The 9,404-nt window shown below is 41.0% G+C and overlaps 1 pseudogene; it reads left to right on the forward strand.

Annotated features, from left to right (window-relative positions):
• The first annotated feature begins 4,026 nt into the window (after positions 1–4,026).
• Positions 4,027–4,144, forward strand: LOC126261231 (5S ribosomal RNA; annotated as a pseudogene).
• The last annotated feature ends 5,260 nt before the right edge of the window (positions 4,145–9,404 follow it).

Here is a 9,404-nt window from a genome sequence, read left to right on the forward strand (position 1 = left end):
ACGATTCGTAACCGTACTGATAAACGGAAGGAAAACCTTCCCTTTGGGCGGCTGTCGTTCCTCATCGGTCCTGATTCTCTCCCTAGAGCGAAGTGCTCGATCTATCTCCTCGTTAGAAAAACCATTGTTCTTGAATGTTGACGGCAGATGTTCAAGTACATCTTTGACATAAGTCGGTTCAGAAGTTTTGTACGTCCTGTCTACCAAGGTTTTTATCTCATCCCTCTCTTGTCCACGATAGTGGTTAGAATCTTTATTCCGGTAATGATCAGTATGAGTGGCTTTTATGTATACTCCATGGCCCATTATCCTGTCCCATCGGCTGTATAACAGAGTCATCCAAGAAATTCAGTTGGCCATTATTCTCCGTCTCCATAGTAAATTGTATTTTCTGACTGATATTGTTGGGATGTATCGGGAAGGTAACCAATTCCTCTGCATCGTGTGTTCGTACTACGATAATCTCACGGATTTTTACTAGCTGTCTGCTACGCCCCATGCTCAAAGTTCTCCATATCATGAAAAGATAAGTAATATTTTATATCCCCCCCCACCCCAGTTATAGAAACCTTCAGAAAGACCCGACTACGAAGGTTTTAAAAATCACTAATCGATTGGTGAAAGCGTCTTCACTCTCCTCTAAGAAGCTACTCTGCATAGGCTCTGTGGATTGTCCAAAGTGCACAAATTACATATTCCTTTGATGCCTATTTTGAGTGGTATGAGGTTCCCCACCAACGAATTAACTGGACTCCTTGCCTCATTGCTGCAACCATATATTGGAGGAACTGACAGTCATATTAAAAATTAATGTCATTTCATTGACAAATTAAAAGAAATGTACGTGGGCCAAGCTGGTATCCTTGTTAGTTTTGATGTCGTGTCATTTACCTTGATTCCAGTCAACGAAGCTATCTCATATACAGCAGATATTTTTCTTGCAGACATTACGGAGTTGTTCAGACACTGTCTCACCACGACCTATTTTCACTACAAATCTAATGTCTATGAGCAGATTAATGAGTGTCTATGGGCAGTCCTTTTAGTCCGGCTGTAGCCAATTTGTTTATGGAGAACCTTGAATAAGCGGCGTTGCAGACTGTCAGTAATAAACTAGCCAGGTGGTACCGCCATGTCGATGATACTGTCATACTATGACACACAACGCAGAGGAACTGGATGCCTTCCTGCTACATCTCAATAATATCAGTCCGAAAATATAACGTATTATGGAGATGGAGAATAATGGCCAACTGAATTTCTTGGCAATAATAAATTTGGGACGAGAGTCACATCGAAAACGTCGCATCATCACTCGCGTATGTATAGAGAGGCTATTGAGATTTAGAAACGCCGTAATAATTTTAACAGAGAAGAGGAAGATGTTAAATTCGATAAAATTTGGATATCAACATCGCAACATAAGAATGACTATCGATTACTTTCAGTCGAAAATGTTGGCATTACCAGAGATAGTATTGTAGCCGACGTCACGTGATAATCGGTCGTGCCGTCTACACTGCCCATATATTCGGCCCTCCCTCGACGTCTGGTTACAGTTCGCCACTTTACCTCTGAAGATGTCTCTCGCAGTCGGAGAGGAAATGTTAGCAGAGAGTTTTATACATCGATCACGGCCTATTATTTAGGAAGTTTTAAGTGATGACGTGATCACTTACTTCGGTATCTGTAAGTTTGACATTCGCACGAAGATTTCAGGCAGAAGCTACTGTACGATCATCCTCAATGGAACAGTGTTGGAAAAAGACGTTTAATACTTCGACCTTCCTTCTATCATCCTCCATTTAGTCTCTGAAGGGCTGGCCTCGATTCGTTTACTGACTTAACATAAGACGAAAACTTCTTAGGAATTTCTGCGAAGTCGGTAGATAAAACTGCACTTCCCAATTTGCTGAATTTGTTGAACTCACGACGCTTGGTTTCCTTACGTTAATTTGTCTTTGTTCAGTTTTTGTATGTGAGAATTCCGCTGTAAAGTAAAGCTCTCTTTGCTTTCGTAGCAGCTTTCCAACGCGGCTGTCGAACCCTGGAGGTGTATTTTCCATGTCTCACAACTTTGCTCGGAACATTCCTGTATGAAGCGTATTGTACGACACACCTAAATTTTGGCCACTGATGCTCAATATTGTCAGTGCTGCAGATGAAATTTTCGTTTTGAGCTGTCAAGTAATCTGAAATCTGTCTCTTTTCCGCTCTTGCTAAACAGAAACATCTTCCTACCATTCGTTATATTGCTGTTTACAACCGGATTCAGTGATGCTCTAACACCCATGTGTTAGTTGTCTCCCTGTTCTGCGCTGAGTTACAAAGTTCGGGGCTGTAGGAGATCAGAAATCTAATACGTTACTTCCACGCGTTAATTCTCTCATTATATGCCCAAGGTAATTACCGGATAAGGCATTTAGAACACTTTCGTTCATATGAAACACTCATCTTGTGTAGGACACGGGCAAAACTGCCGGCTTCGGTTCGTCGGCGGTCTTTCATAATCCGTATGTTGGAATCAGTGGCTGCCAGAAGTGGAAAAGATAGAGACTGGGATAGAATGGCGGAAGGCCCACCAACTAGGCGAAGAATTTCCTCGTTGCTCTGCTGGAGCCACTAGCGCCCACCTAGCGAAGGCTCGTTTAATTACAGAGCGTTCACGAGAAGCAAGCTAGCCGCTCGATGACCGCCCTGCAACGGATTAATTAAAATTTATTTACTGCGTGCCGGCCGACAGTTATTCGGTTTTCCACCGGAATGTCAATATCAGCCTTGGCAAACTGCGTGCCTCGCCGTATTTTTGTTTAATTTGAAACGGATGTGGCGGCAACCCTAACTCAACCTGCCCGAGATATCGAACACCACCGCTTACGGGTGCTTGTGTCCACCACGGAAACATGCTGCCGATTTGCGAATATTGCTCTCCGATGCTTCTGGCTGCACGTCGTGGGTGGAACTCATGCAGTGCAACGGGAACTTGCTATCATTACCAGATACGAGTATAGCCGCTGGGAAACGTAAACACTAATGACCGACGTGTCCCGCAGTAACACCTCTCCTAACAAACGCAGGTGCTGCTTGCGGGGAACACAGCGTCCATTAGGGATTAATGTATGAGGTGTGTTCAAATACTTACCGAACTTTCTAATTTCACGTGTTGCACTAGTCCGAATTGCGCGATGTATTCGCTGCTGTAAACATGTCAGAAGTGCATCTGTATAGTGTCAGGCACTTTGGATATTTAGTAAGGTGTCAAAAAGGTCACGTATGTTTTCGTACTACCTATGATTATTTATTTTGTATTTCCCTGCCACATGATGCTGTGGCTCACTCTGGTTAAATGGAAAAGAAAGGGAAGAGAAAGCACACGTTTCTGATATGTATGGAAGTTGGATATACGTCATAATCTCCTGCTCTTCCCTGTCTCTCTCCATCTCCTCCTCACCCTACCATCTCTTTGTCCATCTCCTCCACTTTTCTCTGTTCATCACCTCCTTCTCCTCTCTCTATCTGTCAATCTCCTCCTTCCACATCTCTTTCCATCTCCTCATCACCTCTTTTTATGTCCGTCTTCTCTTCCTGCTTTCACCCCAGCTACTCCTAGCCCATTTCACTATCCATCTCCTCCTGTTCGCTGTCTATCTCCATTTCCTTCCATCCCTCTACCCACATACTCTTCTCCCCCCCCCCCCCCCACTCCCCCCAAGTCTCGCCTTCAGCCTTGATATTGTTACTGCATATTTAGATACTGTAATAAAATTCTGATAATAAGCCGATAAGCCATAAATACAACTTGCTTGTTTACTAACAACATTTCACTATTATACACTAAAGAAGTATAGCCTGTGTCTGAGCGAATGTTGGTTACGGTATTGTGTAAACATTTAAAGAACCTTTCGAAATTTTGGGTAATAACGTTTCCCCTTTGTATATTGCATATTTATTTATATATTACATATATTCAAAAAGAGGTACATAAAGACAGGCGCTTATTTAAATGCAACGTTTTGTCAAAGTTTGGGCAACGGCCTTGCCGCAGTGGATACACCAGTTCCCGTGAGATCACCGAAGTTAAGCGCTGTCGGGCGTGGTCGGCACTTTGATGGGTGACCATCCAGGCCGCCATGCGCTGTTGCCATTTTTCGGGGTGCACTCAGCCTCGTGATGCCAATTGAGGAGCTACTCGATCGAACAGTAGCGGCTTCGGTCAAGAATACCATCATAACGACCGGGAGAGCGGTGTGCTGACCCCACGCTCCTCCTATCCGCATCCGCCACTGAGGATGACACGGCGGTCGGATGGTACCGGTAGGCAACTCGTGGCCTGAAGACGGAGTGCTTTTTTGTCAAAGTTTCAAAGGAATCGGTGAAGAACCTTCGGAGACACACAACCCTGAACAAACTATCTAAAAAGGGATCAGGGCTTTTCAATTACATTTTGATATAGGAACGGTATTAAGTGAAATGAAGATTTAGTAATCTTGAGTAGTGATTCTGGCGAGTCTACTATGGGTGAAACAAGGGTTTCCGAGTGATATAAGCGTTTCGGAGAAGTTCTGAAGCACCTGAAGATGAAGAGCGCCCGGGATCACCTAGTACATCATTAACCGATGAAATCGTGGAAGAAATAAAAGAAATGATTGTGAATGATCGCCGAATCACAACCAAAAATGTTTCTAATAGAGCTGGCAAAGTCCATCAAATGTTTTGGTTCAAATGGTTCAAATGGCTCTGAGCACTATGGGACTCAACTGCTGTGGTCATTAGTCCCCTAGAACTTAGAACTAGTTAAACCTAACTAACCTAAGGACATCACAAACATCCATGCCCGAGGCAGGATTCGAACCTGCGACCGTAGCGGTCTTGCGGTTCCAGACTGCAGCGCCTTTAACCGCACGGCCACTTCGGCCGGCTCAAATGTTTTGGTTATGAAACATGCGACAGCAAAATTAGTTCCAAATTTGCTGAAATTCTAATAAGAACAGCGGTGAATGCAAGTTGCTTCGGATTCGGTAGATGAAATCAACAATGATGCTGAACTGCTGAAAGTTGTCATAACAGGTGACGAAACATGGATTTACGGATATGATGTCGAAACTAAAGTTAAATTGGCCCAGTGGAAGTATTCACGATCCCAAAGACGGAAAATAGCTCGACAAGAACTGTGAAGTATGAAGTTTACGGTCTGTAGTGTCCTTCGATTTTAACTGCATAGTGCATTATAACTTCTTTCCACAACGTCGAACGATCTGTACAGAGTACTATTTAAATGTTCGACGCTGTCTACGTGAAGCAAACCGAAGAAACAGCCCAGATCTATGGCGAAAAAATTCATGGATTTTGCGCCACGATAATACAAATGCTCACATTTCGTAAATGTTTGGCCAAAAGCAGTATTATAATGATATACTAGGCTCCACATTCCCCAGATATGATCACGTGCAACTTTTTTGTGTTCCAAAAATAAAGAATACATTAAAGGGCTGTCGATTTACCTACACAGACGACATTAAGAACGAATGGCTGAGCGAGCTGAAAGCTATCCCAAAGATAGAGTTCCAGAAGTGTTTCTGAGACTGGCCAAAGCGCTGGCGTAAGTGTATAGTACACATAAAAAGACTATTCTGAAGGGGAGAACATTGATGTAGATTAATAAATAATATTATTTCCGGAAATCAAAAATTCCCTTTATTTTTGTAATTCACCTCCTACAGATAATATCCCGAACGTTGCGAGTTCATTGATTTATTTGACTAGTTTCGTAGATGAGACGTGAGAATCTTGTTAATTCATTGCATGATGGGCGTGGTCACCTTAACGTGTTACCGTCATGGCAATGAATATCTCACGATGCTCGCCTCAAATTAATCAAACAGTCTATGGCGTTTTGATCTGCGCATTAAAATCTATCTGTCGTAATGTTTATGCTTAGCATGTCGGTACCCATATTTCTACAGCACATCCTCTGTTTCATTTTTTCTATCCTTAACACGGATTCTGTGATAAACAGTTTGTCATTTCTGTTAAACAGACCTTCAGCATCGCGATTTCTTCCGCCCTCTGTATTCGCATCTGTAACCGTTCCAATGTCACTACTGTGCTTCAATTTATTCCTTTGCTTCTTCGACGCACGAACTAAATAACGGTGGCTAAAAGTGACACCATTGCTGTGCACGAGGACGCGTTGAAAAGTAATGCGTCTGACTCTTTTATGTGAAAACGCTTAAATAAAACAAACGTTATTAACATTCTACATATTTATTAATCAAGTCTGTATATTTGTAGCCCTCTGTGCTAGAGGACTCCGAATTGGAGCGTGTAGCATGGCGGTGTGAAGCGTAACTATGTCGATGCGTGAGAAACTGCATGCTGCAATCGAGTTTCGAATTCGAAGAGATCGTCCACACATGGAGGACTCTCTACTTCAGTACAATGCCAGTACCACACACGAACGCTGCGAATCTGCAACGATCCGAAATCTTGGGTTCATTGTCATCGATCGTCCTCCAAACAGTCCCGACCTGCTCATATTCGATTTCCACTTGTTTCCAAAACTTAAAGTACACCTTCAAGGACATTGTTACGATAGTTATGGTACGATGCAAGCAGAGATGAGTTTGTGGCTTCCTCAACAAAGTCCAATATTCTATAGTGACATAACACGAATTCGGTCTCTTGTGTACGCTGGCAGAGTGACTTCGTCGACAGAGTGACTTTGTCGAGAAATAAATATGCAGACACGAAGAATGAAGCTGTAGAATGTTAATAACGTTTGTTTTACTTAAGAACTTTACGAATTTTCGCATAAAAAATTCCGTGGCATTACTTTTCAACAATCTCTCTTACCATTCTCACCGAGAGCATTTATTTCTCTATTTGTAAGTAAGGCGCAAAACGTCATTACCAAATTTGTCATGGAACTGCCAAACTACGGAGTCTTTCTCGCTATCTAGTTCTATCAACAACGAAGCGATCACTACGTCTCGCCAAAATGTTATTTTTCATGCATGACAGAGTAATTATATGTTTCTCACGGTTACGATTCAGATAGCCGTTTAGTATCGTTTGCGAGTTAGTGTTATAGTCTAGAAATAGTAAATGTGTATTAGCTGTTTACTTTTTGTATACAGTACGACTCTTTAGTTGATAGATGTGCTGTCAGTATAGGACAACATTAAATTGAAATGAAATAAAATTCAAATACAAAAACCTAGAGTACTGTTACGAACAGAAAATTTGCAAAACTTTGAAACCGAAACAGGACTGAGCCAAGGTGACGGACTGTCTCAAATACTCCTCAGCAGCATCATCTGAAAAGAAACCAAGAGCGGCTCTAACTAAGCCATGTACATGATTAGCAATGATCTTGCATCCAAAATTCTTGAAATTTCATATCCTAATAGGAAAAATTCAAAGAGTTTCTGTGTTCATATTTCAGTCGTAAAAGACATTTACAATAAAGAAATGTGTCTTAAAGTCCACGAAACGGAGAGGCCACAGCACGATCATCAAATTGGAGTGTCTTTGAGAAGCTGAAACACTCATTTAAACAGAGGGAGAGATTAGAGAAATCCAAAAGAGATATCAGGAAACGTTTTAGGTCTAAAATGCACTTACGATGGAAAATTTGACTAAGGACAAGCATGGAAACTCAAAAGTGCGTCAACGTTTTTTCTCGTATAAAAAACGGAGGAAAAACAATAATGATTTAAATAATGAAAAACTTCACCAGTTATTAATTTTTTTCATGCTTAGTACAAGGCATTTCGAGGACTTATTCTCACTTTCACTTTTGTGATGTTTGCATATCTAATTGTCTGCTCTCTTCATTGTGGTTGTTTTTTTGAGGTTACACTGCCATCAGAAAATCGAACTACTGAATCTTGAAATGTTTTCATGTGCTAATGTAAGAGACAGTATTTTCGTTTCTCCTTACAAGTATTGCTCTTCCTCCATTGCACAAAATATTACATACACAAGCAAATCATTACTTGTACTACTTGTTTTTGTATTAAAATCATGTTGCAGAGATATTACGACAGTATGGTTTTGCAAAGAGTTTGTATAGTCAGAGATGTTACATTTTCTGAGTAGTACCACAGTCTAATAATAGTCGGGACACACAGTCTCGTTTCTGTTACCCCAGCGATAGCAGCACCCAAGCGGCCAGCAAGCGACACTTCTGAATACGATACCGGGTGAGTGCGAATACTAACGTTTATATTGATTTTTAACGCAGTTTTTGCATCAGGTTGTGTATTTAGTTCCATAAAAATCGACAATACCTAAAACGTTACGCCACATTTGTGAATGTTTAGTTTCCAGGAGATACGAAACGGTGCGTTACAGGTCAGTTTATCTACGATTCCTCCGTAACGTACAGATGTTTACTGGATAGTGTCGTTTTCCTTTAATAACAAAAAAATGCCAGTAAACACCAGAAGACCTGACCTTTTACGGAGAGACGTCGTACATCTGTTCAACAAAGCAGAGTTCCGTTCGCTTCACTTTCAGACAAATAAATGAATGTTGAACGTAGAAAACCCACATTATTCAACGCATTAAATAAGCCACCACAACTTTAGCTTAAGGGAAAGCCACACAGAAGTGATAATAAATCGTCAAAAGCAATAAAACTGTTTCCCAACACAGGAGAAACTAATTCCACAATTGTTGGTAAATGTGAGTTACAAACGGTAAGAATCTTCAGCACATTCACTTTTGATGGAAAAGTAACTAAATTTATAAAGATATCCGTGTATTAGGAAGTCGAGTAAAGTTTAAGAAAGGGCGAATCGTTGGACTGCATAAAACTTTTTTTAAGTGTCAAGGAAAGTGCCTATCATATTAACAATAACAAATAACAACAGAAATATATGTTTCTCAAGCACGAAATGTGCTTATATTCAGTTGCTTTCAGTGGAATAAGCTGCAAATATAGACACAGTCGAAAGCATTTCTTAATGCATGAGTTGCAGCTTATGTCACTGAATCAGTGTGATTCGGCTGTTTTTACATGTATTTCACGTTAATTCATGTCTATTGGTAACTTACTAATACATGGAACACAAAAATATAACCACTATTCCGTTAATTATGTAGAATTTAATTAAAAATAAACATTCTCCTTACGCACATGTGACTGCCTGCTTTGTCACCGCTTGGAGCGCTAGTGTCGCTCCAGCTGTCAAACGGTAACAACTTTCGCACCAGAGAGTGTCGTGACTGTATTTATTAGACTGTGGTACCACAGTCTGTCGTAGTACATTATTTTCGTAAAGTTGTCAGTTATAGAATTTATTTTACCATTATCGACTGTTTAATTACCGGTTATGTTCCAATTTTGTTGTAATAGCTGACGCTAGTGTCGAGATTTTGCCTGTATCGCTGACGGATAT

The sequence above is a fragment of the Schistocerca nitens genome, chromosome 5, assembly GCF_023898315.1.
Source record: "Schistocerca nitens isolate TAMUIC-IGC-003100 chromosome 5, iqSchNite1.1, whole genome shotgun sequence".
NCBI classification, from domain to species: Eukaryota; Metazoa; Arthropoda; class Insecta; order Orthoptera; family Acrididae; genus Schistocerca; species Schistocerca nitens.